Raw genomic sequence first — 16,675 nt, 5'->3', positions numbered from 1 at the left:
ACCGAGGCCTTATGTGTTGACAGAAGGATGACGTCTTGTGATTAAGTAGAGATGAGAAAAACTGAGCAATGATATGGCTGATCCTTGAAAGAATCCAGCTGCAGCCCACAGTATTCCAGTGGCTATAGCATTTAGCATGACAGAAGTGTTTTTCTGCGAGTGTAAGAAAGCTGTTGCTGGTCTTTCTTTCTTGTGGTGACATATTTTCTATAGAAAAAGGAGAGGTGAAACATATCAAGGAGCTTGTCCTTTTTTGGCCTCTTTTACATTAGCCAGTATAGACCTTAGTTTGCGTAGACATGACCCATAATTTGCTATTGATTTCTTGGCTTTGGGAACAGACTTTGATTTCTGCTGACATAACCAAAGCTACACAGGATAAAAATAATATTAACTAATAGGGGTGTAATGGTACACATATTTGTCCTGCTAATTTTCGGTGCGTGTCCTACGGTTTGGTACGTATGTGTACACAACAAATACAGCAGTTTGGCCTAACCACCATTAACCATTAATGATCGCAATAAGCTCTGCGTTTTGCTAGTTTTGATAAGAAATAAAGTGTCGCTTTCAAATTCTGTCCATTTGATCAGGAAATTTAACCAAAAAATGTCGTTTTGATGCTCTTTGATGTGGCGTGACAGATTAGCATACAGGTGCCTCAGTTCAAGCAGCAGCGTGGAGTGCGATTGAACGCGATCATCTTTTCCTCTTTAATACTAGTTACAGACTAAACATGAATGAACATCTGAAGGTATGTTAAAAAGAAACAGTACAACTTACTGAAACAGTCATATCTCATGTAATCGCTCAGTGTTTCAACAGCAGAAAGACATCAGTAAAACAGCTTGTAAACAATATGTCATGTATAGCATTACATTTACCTCAGGTAAGTCATTCAGTGTCCACAGCTTGTTAGTTCGCTAGAGAAATGAACTCTTTCTCTAAACACATGCACTATATGTAGCCTATACATTTATTATATTTTACTTAACCTGTTAGCGATGCCTTGATTATATAATGTATATTTAAATAAATCTGTCATGGACATGACACACATGTGATGTGCAAGTAAGAGCTCCTCATATAGTTTAGACCATTTGCAGAGATAATTTTTTATCTTTAAGAAGCTTTTAATTATAACTGAATTCATTTAAAAAGAGAGACAATTTGTTCAGTAAACCACTGTTTGATAAAAAAAGGAAGCAATTCTATGTTTAGTTTTCTCCCCCTGCTTTATCGATCTGTGACTTCAATACCAAGGTATACCGAACCGTCTTTTTTGTGTACCATTACACCCCTATTAAAAGGTGCAATATGTGCGATTTTCTGTCCACTAGAGGTCGCTAAAGGTCTATTCAAAACAAGGTGTAGCTTGATGATGGCAAGTTTGAGCGCGGAATCTTGGGACATGACGTCTTCACCTCACAGCCGGTGGAAACAATCTGGATTGGACTCGGGAATAACTCATGTTTATGGATGAGATTATTAACGTTACTGTAGTATGAAGCAGAGCAGGAGCGAGTGTTGTGGAGCTGAACGAGGAGCTGGAGCGATTGATCAACACACGCCTCACGAGCAGCGGGACTTTTATTATGACACAGTCGCCAGGGCTGCTTCCGCTTTTCCGGTCATGAGTATGAGGTAACGCAGCTCTGTTTATCATATTAGATACATTTGAGAGTGTTGAAAATGATGTTATAACGTTACTCTGCTGTGAGACACTGTTACACACTGCAGTAAGATAGATCGATTTTTCAATATCATATTAAATGCTGGATGGCTTGTGTTGATAAATGGCTTGAAATTAATTTTAAAACATGTTGTATGATGGAGAAAATGCTGTTACTAAAAATAAAGCTGCATCTGATTATGTTATGTTAGCTACTTCACAAAATAGTGTTTTTCTCTGAGGCATGGTAAAGCATGGTACTCGCAAAAAATCATGAAAATTAGATTTAAACAATAAGACTAAACGTGTTGAGTCTATAAATATATCAAAACAGTTGTTCCCTTGTCTATTAAAACATGTAAATATTAAAGTGTCTTTGGTGTTTTCATGGTTTCTACAAAATAAAACCAGAAACCGAGGGTAACGCGGGTATGACGCAATTGACAGGCGACTCCTCACACGTCCCGGAGCCTTGGTTAAAATTGCAATTTTCTCATGATTTACAAATAGTTGGAAACATTTGGGATATTGTAAGTACTCAAGTGAACAAAATATATAACACTGGCCTAGTGGTTTTTGGATATTTTACTGCAAAATTCTTACATATTGCACCTTTACCTAATAATTTTACTGAAATATTTCATAATATCCAAATCCCAGCCTAAATTTGACAGTTTCACTCAGAAATGTATCACTTCCTACAGCTGAAGTAGAGGAACAACAAAATATGAAATAAATAAATAAATGATGACAAACTTTTCATTTTAGGGTGATTCATGTTTTAAAGGCAGATGATGAAGTTAAAATGTAGACTATAGTTTTCCTTTTCAACAGAAACTCAGAGCATCATCGTAAATATCAGGATCACACAGACGCTTCATACATCATCTGACAACTGTGCCACTACAAGAAATAAATATGATATATATGTTTTCTGGGATACATATGCTTCCAAATTGGACTGTATCAATCACCTAAAACAAGCTTGATGGATAACAACCTCTGGTTTAAAGTGTGTCACATGCATGTTTAAAGAAAAACAATACAGCAGCGCACATTTTTGTACATTGTTTGAATGAATGTAGCATGTTGAAATAAGGCTTTTTTGCATGTTTTCATAAACTTTCATCAAACTTATTATTACATAACCAGGCCATGGTTGAGAAAAGTAATATTATTTAAATAATTCATGAAATTCAGTCCTGTTGTATGATGTAAGTTTGACTCCTGTCATGTAGTTTATTACACAAAGGTGTCTAACTCAAAAACATTAGCTAAATAGAATAAAAGTAAGCTTTATAATATTGTTTGATGGTGAAGTCACTTAGCTTTACATTAAATTTTAAGTCAGCTGAGGATTTCACAAAGACTCTGTCATACTATCATCTTTTCCTGCATGCCATTCTGTTTGACAGAAGGGATGTTTTAAGAGAGCGTAGGACTCTTCACAGCTGTCATACCACAGAAAACTAGCTGAATGATCGCTCATAAAATATTCATCACAGGCTTTCCCTTCTCACCCTACAAAACACTGTGTAGCCTCTCCATGACTGCAGTCAAAACAGCAGGAGGGTTAGGAAATGACACTTCTAACCACATTTTGATTTTAGCAAGCAGAATATTATTTGGTTTAAGGTGATAACTTCTGAAACACCAAAATATTTTTCTTTAAACATATAGTTTAAATCAGTACATCATCAGGAATAAAACATGTGAATGTTAATATTGCATCTGCTACTGCAGATTGTTTCTTGCTCATTTATTCAATAAATGTTTGATTGTGGCCTAAAATACATCAATGACGCATAATTTATTAAGTCATTAGTGTGTTTTGCTCAATTTTGTGGCGCTTTTTGCATGTTAGTTAAATCATGGGTCCCACTTTATATTAGGTGGCCTTAACAACTATGCACTTATATTTAAATTAATCATTTGATACAATGTACATACATGTTTTTACATTGTACTTATATTTTAAAAATACCTGCATGTGTCACAGTTCCCTTCCGTTCTGGACTCCAAATCCTATGATCCTCCATTTCCACACTTGCACCAACTTCCTCATCATCTCCCCATCATCACCGATTACCTGCACCTGGACTGGTTCATCAGCACTCCCGGCTGCATCCGAAAACATAGGTAGCTGTCTTGCTGCCTCGCTATCTTATAAGAGAATGACTTGTACGGCAGCATTTGTTCATGAAGGTACCTCACGAAATTGATTTCGGACAGACTTCTGAGGCAGCGTAACAGTTTAATGGTCTACAGCAATATAGCACGAGCTTTGGTGAGAACTAAACAAATATTTAATTACTACAGTAGTAATTTCTCTATAGAAATGATATCAAAATTGAAATATGTTGATCAAAATTGTACATTTATACACAAACTGAGGAGCAAACGCAACCTTCGGACGCCATCTTTATTTTTCTAGCTCAACTGTCACAGAGTGGAAAGCACAGGATTGTGGGATATCAAAGGCAGCTAAGGATACATCTATGCTTCCTTCAAAAATCGATCAGATGAAGGTATCTCATGAGAGAGGAAGTGAAGCTAACATTGGATTCGGACGTGCCTTGATGCCTTACTACCTTGAAATGTGTCCTCGGAAGGCAGCATTTTCCAGTTTTCGGACGCAGCCAAGGACTCACTTCCCTGCACTCCCTGTCCGTTCTTGATGTTGTATTGTTTGCTTAAAGGTGCCCTAGAACTTTTTTTTTTAAAAGATGTAATATAAGTCTAAGGTGTCCCCTGAATGTATCTGTGAAGTTTCAGCTCAAAATACCCCATAGATTTTTTTTAGTTCATTTAACTGCCTATTTTGGGACATAATTAGAAATGAGCCGATTCAGGGTGTGTGGCCCTTTAAATCTCGTGCTCCACGCCCCAAGAGCTCACGCTTGCCTTAAACAACATAAAAAAGTTCAAACAGCTAATATAATCCTCAAAATGGATCTTTACAAAGTGTTCGTCATGCAGCATGTCTAATCGCGTAAGTGTTTATTTTGATGTTTACATTTGATTCTGAATGAGTTTGAGGCTGTGCTCCATGGCTAACGGCTAATGCTACACTGTTGGAGAGATTTATAAAGAATGAAGTTGTGTTTATGAATTATACAGACTGCAAGTGTTTAAAAATGAAAATAGCGACGACTTTTGTCTCCATGAATACAGTAAGAAACGATGGTAACTTTAACCTCATTTAACAGTACATTAGCAACATGCTAACGAAACATTTAGAAAGACAATTTACAAATATCACTAAAAATATCATGATATCATGGATCATGTCAGTTATTATTGCTCCATCTGCCATTTTTTGCTGTTGTCCTTGCTTGCTTACCTAGTCTGATGATTCAGCTGTGCACAGATCCAGACAATCTGCCCTTGTCTAATGCCTCAATCATGGGCTGGCATATGCAAATATTGGGGGCGTACACCCCGACTGTTTCGTTACATTCGGTGTTATATTGAGATTCGCCTGTTTTTCGGAGGTCTTTTAAACAAATGAGATTTATATAAGGAGGAGGAAACAATGGAGTTTGAGACTGTATGTCATTTCCATGTACTGAACTCTTGTTATTCAACTATGCCGAGATAAATTCCATTTTTGAATCTAGGGCACCTTTAATGTTTGGTTGTAATGTTCCTTTGGTGATTAAAACCCTTTTTCTGTTGAAGTCTGTTTCTGTGCATTCTCTACTACAACCAACTGTAACAGAAGAATGGACCAAACTATGAGGACTTCTACAGCAAAATGGGAAACTTCCTCCTGCCAATCCCTCCAGCTGTCCCGCAGAACTACAGCTCAGCGGTGGACCGTGTATGGGCCCTTAAACAGGACGGTCGCCCGCTGGAGAGGTACGTGGAGGAATTTTCTGAGCTAGATGGTGAACTGGCCAGATGCATCGCTTAACGCGTGCTTTGGGCCTGGACGAGGATACTATCCGTTATATTAAACCTGCCTGTTCCTTGTCCCTAGTCAAGTCTATTAATCTGATTCTCTTCTTAAATGGTTCTGATTTCGTAATTGAAGAAGTTCAAGGAAAATCATATCTTCCTTGTCTAGTCCCCTCAGAAAGACATGCAGCCTGGTCAGTTCACCAGCTGCCAGTTTCCTCCAGGGCCTTTTGTAGAGCTTTAAAGTGATAGTTCACCCAAAAATTTGATTTACTCACTCTCAAGCCATCCTAGGTGTATATGACATTCTTCTTTCTGATGAACACAATCAAGAGTTATATTTTAAAAAAATCACAGCTCTTCCAAGCTTTATAATGGGAGTGAATGGGGCTCGAAATTTTGAAGCCCAAAAAAGCGCATCCATCCATCTTAAAAGTAATCCATATGGCTCCAGAGGGTTAATAACGCCTTCTGAAGTGAAGCGATGGATTTTTGTAATAATGATTGTAATAAAAATTTCTAACTTTATTAACTAGGATCACTGGCTTCTGTCTATGAGTCGAATGCCGCGGCAGAGTGACCTCTGACTCGACACAGGATGTATTGATGAATGCGTAAGCGCAGAGGATAGAGCAACACAAAACAGCGGTCAGGAATTAGAGGTCTAACACTAGAATTTTTAAAGAGAAATGTTGGAGGAGCTTGAGTTCGTTGAGAGGTTCACTCGTGAACCCGTGGACGGACATTACCGGAAGCTAGTAATTACAGTTTATAAAGTTATGATTATGGATATTTTTCTAACAAAAACGCATTGCTTCGCTTCAGAAGGACTTTATTAATCGCCTGGAGTCGTATGGATTACTTTTATGATAAAATGCTGTATTATAAAACTTGGAAGAGCCGGGATATAATATCTCTGACTGTGTTTGGCTGAAAGAAGAAAGTCATATACACCAAGGATGGCTTGATGGTGAGTACATTTTTAATTTTTGGGGTGAACTATCCGTTTTTTAATATGACTATCACTGAATTAAACTACAGTATAACTCAATGCAAATTTATATATTTCATGTGGACATACAATTTTAGTCGATACACATCCTCACATTCGGAAGCTCTATGGAGACATATAGGATGAAAAATACAGCAAGCCATAAAAGATCATTTAAATCCCAAAGATACACTTTAAAATGGATAATAACATTAGGAATACAATCTATATTTTAAGTGTATGTTATAGTGTATGTTGGGTTGTTCTCTATATATTCCTCATGTAGACCCTCATTTCATTTTTGAGATCCCTTCTGGGAACTCTTTAAACTTTTTATCAGAAAAGCAGGAGGCTTTCAGAAGTGCTTTCCAATGAATTCCATCGCTGTATGAAAAACAATTTACCCATGGACAGCCCAGACAGGAGCAGAGTGAGATGTTGCTTCACCATCTGAAACACCATTTCCTTGGTCTTTGATCTGATGCCTCATGCTGTCTAGCAGCTCTACTGGTGCTCTCAGTCTCCTCCAAATGACAGCAAATGCATTGTAGAAGGTAGATGACAGCTTTCCTCCATCTGTGACCCTTAATAATGACTCCATCTTCTGCAATACCCTGTGCTATTAAATGCATTTCTTGTGTAACTTTTGTATTAGGCATAAATATAAGACAATTATGATTTTTATTTATTTATTTATTGGTATTCAGACAAATTAAACAATTAAGCAATATTAAGTTCATAAATAATAATAATTCACCCAGTTTGAGTTTGTAGGTGTTCCAAATGTTTCTTATATGAAGTAGTATATTTATACATCAACTTCTAAGAGGATTTTCTTTTCTCTCTACTATTTTAACAATATTCAGGGAGCGCAAGATTTAAAGGGCCCGCAGCCTGAATCGGTGCATAGTTAACGATGCCCCAAAATAGGCAGTTAAACAAATTAATAAAAAAAAAAAAATTAAATTAATTTTATTTTGAGATGAAACTTAACAGACACATTCAGGGGACACCTTAGACTTGTATTACATCTTGTGAAAGAACGTTGCTGTGTCACCCAGCACAGTCTCGAGAGCATGGAGGAGATTCCAGGAGACCGGCAGTTACTCTAGGAGAGCTGGACAGGGATGTAGAAGGTCCTTAACCCATCAGCAGGACCAGTATCTGCTCCTTTCTGCAAGGAGGAACAGGATGAGCACTGCCAGAGCCCTACAAAATGACCTCCAGCAGGCGTGAATGTCTCTGACCAAACAATCAGAAACAGACTTCATGAGGGTGGCCTGAGGGCCTTACGTCCTCTAGTGGGCCCTGTGCTCACTGCCCTGCACCGTGGAGCTCAATTGGCATTAGCAATTGAACACCAGAATTGGAATTTCACAGATAAGAGCAGGTTCACCCTGAGCACATGTGATGGACGTGAAATGGTCTGGAGAAGCTGGGGACAACGTTATGCTGCTTGTAACATTATTCAGCATGACCGGTTTGGTGGTGGGTCAGTGATGGTCTAGGGAGGCATATCCATGGAGGGACGCACAAACTTCTACAGTCTAGAAAATGGAACCCTGACTGCCATTAGGTATCAGGATGAATTCTTGGACCCATTGTCAGACCCTACACTGGTGCAGTGGGTCCTGGGTTCCTCCTGGTGCACGACAATGCCTGGTTTCATGTGGCGAGAGTATGCAGGCAGTTCCTGGAGGATGAAGAAATTGATACCATTGAATGGCCCCCACGCTCGCCTGAATTAAATCAAATAACACCTCTGGGACATTATGTTTCGGTCCATCCAATGCCGCCAGGTTGCACCTCAGACTGTCCAGGAGCTCAGTGATGCCCTGGTCCAGATATGGGAGGAAATACCCCAGGACACCATCCGTCATCTCATCAGGAGCATGTCCCGATGTTGTCAGGCATGCATACAAGCACATGGGGACCATACAAACTACTGAGTACCATTTTGAGTTGCTGCAATGAAATTTCAACAAAATGGACTAGCCTGCTGCATAATCATTTCACTTTGATTTTCGGGGTGTCATTGAATTAAGTCCGCTGTAGGTTGATCATTTTAATTTCCATCAAACGATGTGGCATCCTTTTGTTCCTAACACATTATCCAGTCCATATCAATAGATATCCAGCATGCTATTTTTCCCATTGAGATCTGATGTGTTTTCAAAGTGTTCCTTTAATTTTATATATATATATATATATATATATATATATATATATATATATATATATATATATATATATATATATATATATATATATATATATATATATATATATATATATATATATATATATATATATATATATATATATATATATATATATATATATTATATATATATATATATATATATATTAGTACAGTCCAAAAGTTTGGAACCACTAAGATTTTTAATGTTTTTAAAAGAAGTTTCGTCTGCAGTCTTCAGTGTCACATGATCCTTCAGAAATCATTCTAATATGCTGATCTGCTGCTCAAGAAACATTTAATGTGTACAATATTTTTTTTCAGGATTATTTGTTGAATAGAAAGTTCAAAAGCACCGTGTGTATCTGATTGATTTAATGCATCTGTATTGATTTAATGCATCCTTGCTGAATAAAAGTATTCATTTCTTTTAAAAAAAATAAAAATAAAAATTCTTACTGACCCCAAACTTTTGAACGGTAGTGTATAATGCTACAGAAGCTTTGTATTTCAGATAAATGCTGTTCTTTTGAACTTTCTATTCATCAAGGAATCCTGAAAAAAGTACACAACTGTTTTTAACATTGAACATAATCAGAAATGTTTCTTGAGCAGCAGATCAGCGTATTAGAATGATTTCTGAAGGATCATGTGACACTGAAGACTGGAGTAACGATGCTGAAAATTCAGCTTTGCATCACAGGAATAAATTACTTTGTCAAATATATTTAAATAGTACACAGTTATTTTAAATTGTAATAATATTTCACAATATTACTGTTTTTACTGTATTTTTAATTAAATAAATGTAGCCTTGGTGAGCAGACAAAACATTTAAAAACATTAAAAATCTTAGTGGTTCCAAACTTTTGGACTGTACTGTATATATATATTATACACGCACATATATTACATACACAAACTTTTATGTTAGATGCGATTTAATAGTTTTGACAGCCCTAAAATATAGTTGTTATTGTTATAAAGCAATTCTGTTGAAAGTAAGGAAGCTATACTGATAAAAGGCATGACAAGGAAGTAATTAAAGATGTTTGTAAGGTAATTTAGTGTTTGTGATGTCCTTTTCTATTCCTTCATTGCTCTGTGTTTGTGTTCTGCTTTACCTTGTCCCCTCTCTGACTGTATGCATTTATTATTTATCCATCTGATTTATTTCAAAGAGTTCCTAAAAAACAGATCAGAGCTACACGGCACCTGATGCTTTATTCATGGACTGGTGCAGCTTTCAGACGACCCACTGGCACAAGGGTTGCTCTTACACGGCTCCAAGTGTTTCCTCAATACTGAAGAAATGTTGCACTGTGATTTTCATCAGCCTCAGCAACATCCACGCTCTCAGCAAAAGGTTTTGCAAAACACAACTGGCAACCCTCAACTCAAAAGGCATGTTACAATACAGAGTAAATATAAAAGTCTTCTCCCTTTCAGCAGGGACAGTCGTTTATCATAATCTTCTGTGAGCTTTACAACCCATTAGCCATTTCAGAACCATATTGAGGGCCACAGTTGCTTAGAGACAATTTGCACAAGTCACGCATGAAGACAGAAGCTTAGTACTAACCACTATTTACACTTCCCTCTTTATGCATACAGTACTTTTTACTCTAACCGCTGGAAGACACTGCTATAGCTTAGTGGAGGTATGTCAGCGGTCCTACAGCAAACCAGTCAATGTTTACAGGAGTAAATCACCCTAAAAATTTGAAATCTGTCAATATTTACTCACCCATGTCATTTCATGTGCATATGCTGTTATATTTTACTTTATATATTACAAATGGGGACAAACTATGAAGGATGAACAAATAATGTTTTGGACATCACATTGAAAATGACATTAAATATGGGCAATATTAACGCTTTGAAGTGCTAGGAAAAGTTGTGTAAAGCACTTGAAAGCACTCGAAAACAAGTTATTTCTGTTCGTGTCACTACAGTTTACACTTTGTGTTCATCATGGTGTAATGTTTCTCATGGTTTCCAGTTACATGGTTTAACAGAGAATTCTGCGACGAAATGGAATGCTTCTCACAAGATTCCAGGAACATTTCTCACAATAATTCAAGCGCTTTCCTAGCGCGGTCACGCTTAAAAATAATTTTGCGTCTATATGAGGTTGAGTGGTAGGCTAAAGGCCCCGGTGTACTTCAAACGAAATTAAAGAATGAACTGATGTGACGTCATTTTGAACAAAATCAGGCCAAAAAGAAGTTCGTTTTGTGTTCTTTTTGGAAATTCGAAACGGCTTGCCAAAGCGAACTTTCAGGAAAAGTTCGCTCCAGCTGCAAAACACCTTCATGCGTCCATTGGTCAGTGATGATAACGTAACAGGAGGTGTGCATCATTGTGTCATCACGAGCCGCAGGGTTTAATTTGGATTTGTCTGTGCAAGTTTTTTCGACTCTTATTGATTGTGTTCCTATTCACTCGCATTATTTGACTGACAGACAGCAATGGTTGGAGTTAAAAATCATCATTTGTGTTCTACTGGAGAAACAAAGTCACCTACATCTTGGATGCGCTGGGGGTAAGCAGATAATCATCAAATTTTCTTTTTTGGGTGAACTATCCCTTTAAAGGTGTGGGCACTTGGTGTTGGTAGACATACTTTAAAAAATGATAAAAAAATGAATAAAATCAAATAGTTTTCTGCAAAATCCACCAGATTCTTGTCCCCAAGTACCACTGTGGTGATTTATTTTTATGTTGCTTATTTGTTTTATTCTTTAGTAATTGCATTCCAAAGTCATGACCGGTATTCCTACCCCATAAACATAGACTAACCTATAGACTTTTATATAATTTTGGCTGGCTTTGGGATAACCATGAGGTTTGTATATTGACTGTGCCTTGTATATTGCCTTGTGTGTGCTGTTCGTCTGTCTTGACATGCAACATGAACATGTCCCATACGTGATGACTAATGTTTACAAATATATAGATGTATTGAATATTCACCCAATGTGACATTTTTTAAAATTAATGTAGTTATTACAAAAATTACATTTTGGAATAAACATTTTCTCAGCATCTTTTTAAGATCACAGGTCTCAGATAAAACAATATACATATAAAAAATGTCAGCATACCACAAAACAAAGGAATTGTTTACATTGAATAGGTTGAACTCCAAATAACCAGCACCAAATAACAACTTGGAAAAGTAACTGTACATCTGTTAATGAATAACACAGAAAATCTACTTTTTATGATTTTTTCTTTTAAATGTCTGTATAGCAAGGCAAATAGTATATGACTTTGTCAAGCAATTATTAAATAAGGAAAGATTTAAACAACATTAAAATCACCACAGTGGTACTTGGGGAGATGTAGAACAAGAATCTGGTGGAGTTTGCAGAAAACAATTTGATTTTATGATTTTTTTTATGAATTTTTAAAATATGACTACTGACACCAAGCGCCTACACCTTTAGCCTACCATGCAACCTCATGTAGATGTGCAATTATTAAAGGGTTAGTTCACCCAAAAATGAAATTCCTGTCATTAATTACTCATGTCATTCCAAACCCGTAAGATCTTCATTCATCTTCAGAACACAAATTAAGATATATTTGATGATATCCGATGACTCCTTTTGTGACGTTTAGTGGTGGTGTAGGTGTTCTTTTGTATTTTTCTCTCTCCCCTGTTGTTTTCTGTCGCTCTTTTTCTCTCTCTGTGATGCAGATGTAAGCTGATTGGTTGTTTTAGCTACCAATCATTCGGGAAAAGAAAACGGATTGGATGGGATGATGGTAGGAGATGATCCAATCGGAATGCTGTGCGACAGGGGAGGGACGCTATATAAGGAAAACGCCAAAGAGCAGACAGCAGCCGGCCTATTTGTGTGAACTTTAGTCTTTGTTTCTGTATCTTGTGTTTTTTTTGTTATACTTTTTGGCTTATTTTTTTGTCCTTTTTAGAGTTATGTTAGTGTGTGCTTTGCTTACCATGTAAACATTGTTTCTCTGAGTTTCCCTATTGTTTTCTCATTTGTGACTGTTTGAAAGCTTATAAAAGTGTCGAACTGAACGGAGGAAAAGGGGTTAGGTAAGCATGTCACGTGACCTACATGGTGCACACACTTAGTTTGATTTTTGTTTAGACACATTAGGTTAGGGATCTGTGCCATCTATTGTAATTTTGGTTTGTTAGTTAGTGTAGAAAAGATACGACGTCTCGGACGTTGAAGATTTTTCTTTTCTTTTTCTTTTTTTTAGTTAGTAAAACTAACTAAAGTGTGTAAATGGGTTAGAAAGCTTGTTTTTGTTTTATTCTATTCTTTCATTTGGCACGGTCTGGTGTTCCTTTGTTCTCCTCAGTTCTTAAATACTGTGAGTTTGCTGGTGTTTGTTTGTTTTTCTTTTTTTTTTCTTCCTTTTGTAAATAATTTTAACTTTAAAACTTTATGTATAATTTATAATAAATTACAGGTTCACTTATACCTTGTATTGCAGTCTCCGTTCACCTCTCATCCCATTTTCCGGTGTTTTTTTTTAAATGACAGCGACCTTCGACTGGCCCAATGTTCCCCTTCTTCCCTAGATAAATTACAGCCAAGGAAGGGTCGTAACACTCAGTGAGGCCTCCATTGCCAGCAAGTTAATTAACACTTTCAATGCCCAGAAAGCTACAAAAGACATATTTCATGTTCATGTGACTACAGTGATTCAGCGTTAATGTTATGAAGCGATGAGAATACTTTTTGTGTGGCAAAAAACAAAATAATGACTTTATTCAACAATATCTAGTGATAGGGGATTTCAAAACACTGCTTCATGAAGCTTCAAAGCTTTACAAATCTTTTGTTTTGAAATTAATCTTTTGAATCTTTTGTTCGAAATGACGTCACATCAGTTCGTTCTTCTATTTCGTTTGAAGTATACCGGGGCCTTAAATGTAATGATACACGGGGCAACTTTTTGAGCAATGTTGCCGGGCAATGTTGCTTGAGCACTTTCCTATTGAGAATGAGCAACAAATGTTTATCTGGATACTTTAGATCGGTCGTGGGCAAGTTTTTGAGATCCTCCATTCAGATTGCTAGCAGCCACCATAGGGTGGAGAGTGAAAAAGGAGAAAAAAGGAGAGTGAACTTATATCTTTTTACGCTGGTCGTCAGGAGTCGACCAAAAACAGGGAATTTACCTCATTTAATGCTTAAAATACCAACAGGTGTCCAATTTAATGTGCCTAGGCTGTAATTTTGCCATCGAATGTTTTCGGTTAAATACTAAAAAGACGATGTTTACTGTCTGTAGTGGCGTAAGCTGTAGGGCGTATGACACGTGAAAGTAGCTTTTGACGCGGGTTCAAATCCGCCTCTTTGCCAAACTTTTCCTATCACCAATCCGATTGGAAAGGCATTTATATTTAATAAAAACTAAGAAAATATTTGAAAAGTTGAAATAGAGTGCCTAACAAGTGTTTATAATAATGGCAATAGATTTGCTCCTCTCTGATTAGTTGTTGCCCTGTGTCTCACCAGGTTGCCCGCTGATGGCAACATTGCTCAAAAAGTTGCCCCATGTATTATCACCTTAAGCCTAAAATCTGCGGGAATTTTGTGGCAATTAAGAAAAATGCAAGCTCTTCCGAATATTGCGGAGTTTGCTTGATTTTGAGAAATTCAGCAATCGCAGAATCGTGAAATCCTGGAGGGACTGATAAAGGGTTTCGTCTTTTTTTTCCGTCTGATTGGCCAGATGGTCCAGTCTGTTGTGATTGGTTGACCGCTTACAGCGTGTGTCTGAAACCAAACGTCCATTACCATATCTGAATTTCAGTTCTGATGTTCCTCTTAACTTGATACGTAATACGAACAGTAACGATGGAGTCGGTTTTACTATATCAATTCCAGAATGAGTCCTCATTCTTTGAAAGTGGATTCACAGTGCATTAAAATGGCATCTTCTCGTCATGTCGACAACAAGAACCTCTTCCAGTCTCGGCTACAACTACAGTGTTTGAAGGCGGGGCAAAGTAGACGTTGTTTACAAGCAGCCAATGAAGACCATAGACTGGCATTATGCAAATATGTTACATTGTTAAGTAGGTTTGTAACAGGAAGAGAGACTGGAATAACTGACAACTCGCTTCAGGCAGTTCAGAAATGATTCTTTCATTTCGGAGGCAATAACTTTATTTGTTGTGCACTTTGATCTTCATAACTTTGCAGTCCTTTTACATACACAAATAGCTCTATTACACACTGCATTAAAGTTACTTTTTGAAAAAACATAATAAGGGCACTTTAAAATTTCACTGCTGCCATCAGTCCAGTTCAGATGATAATGTGACACTTAATGTGTATTGTCAGATCCTAAGTCAGAGAAGAAAAATGGATTTAATAATTTGTATTTTATGCCTCAAAACTAAACTATGGCACAGCTGTGCTTTGGTTCCACATTTACTGATTAAATGTTGAATCAGTCAAACAATATGAGACTGAACGTGATCTGGGTAACATCCCAATTGATAACATAACTAATAAGTCTTGCCAGGTCAGTTAAGAAGCACAAACCTTTCATGCTTGACAGTGATTTTGAATATACAACAGGTCATAACGTTATCTCTGTAAACCTGTGTAAAGAAAACACACTCTATATAGTGTGTGCACAGCGCACATATGGCTCCTTATCTAATTTATTTTTCAAGAAGGCAATCCCCAACCCAAATAAACTGAACGGGAATTCAAGGGGGAACTGGAAACTTCCCTGTAGGTGAAGGAAATTTTGTCAACAGCAGGAGAAGTGATTATCGGCCCTGTGTTTGCAGAGCATGTGGGCAGTTACAGACATACTGGGACATTCTGGAAGACAGTCGTTTTACAGAAGATAAGACTGGGGACACTGTGTAAGAATCAGACAGCTTTAAGCAGGATATTATCACTCGCTGCCTTATTGTTTAACGTCTTTTATCAATGCTTCTACATGTGTCCTATTTTAGTTTTTCTAAATGCTCCAGATAGACGGACAAACAACATCTGTTGGCCAACTAACAATATTAGTTTTAGCTTATGGGGATTTTTTTTATACTGTCAGTATTAGAAAGATAACATAAGTGAATTTTATTGGTGAACAGCTGATTTGTAAATTTGCAGCAGCTGTAACAGTTCTTACTGGGATTACTGAAGAATTTCTCATTGCATTTAATATGTGAAATATTAAAGTAACAATTAGTGTAATAAACAAATGTTAACATGCAGATATGACTACTTTTCTTGCACTTCACAATGTTCATGTTGTTAGGCCCTGAGCATACTGTTTCCCTTGAATGCATTTGGGTGAAATTTAGATGCATATTCTTTATAATAATGACTTGTTTTGCCAATAAAAATACATTTTCAATGATCATTTAGATTGTGTGTGCATGTGTAGGCTGTCACAAGAAATTATATATATACACATATATGGGTCAATGACATGACGGGTCATTTTTTTGTCCAAAGGCCTTAATAATAATAAAAAACAAAGATATGACATCCAAAGTATGTAAGATAGTACAACTAGATCTCTTTTATTGAATCCAAAAGGGTTTTAATTATATTTTGCTACATATAAAGGTATTTTAAAGATTTTGAAGTGTCAAAAGGTCATTCGGTTTAACCGTCCAAAGCCCAATACAGCAATTTCATTTGTGATTAAAACATCTTAAATTTTTCTATTCTAATTTTTTCTAATTTTTCTAATTTTTTATTCTGCCATGATTTTATAACATCATATATCAACATAGTGCAAAATGAGATTAAAATTATGTGTGGAAGTTGTTGCTTTGTTTTGAGAAAGAATGTCCAGAAAAATGAATTTCATTGATGTTATTTGAGTAACCAAAGGCACCATTTTTGATCAAGTCATGCGGTCAATATCATGTGACAGGATGTGACATCAT

This window comes from Chanodichthys erythropterus, chromosome 9 (assembly GCF_024489055.1).
Source record: "Chanodichthys erythropterus isolate Z2021 chromosome 9, ASM2448905v1, whole genome shotgun sequence".
NCBI classification, from domain to species: Eukaryota; Metazoa; Chordata; class Actinopteri; order Cypriniformes; family Xenocyprididae; genus Chanodichthys; species Chanodichthys erythropterus.
Note: the sequence above shows the minus strand (reverse complement) of the source record.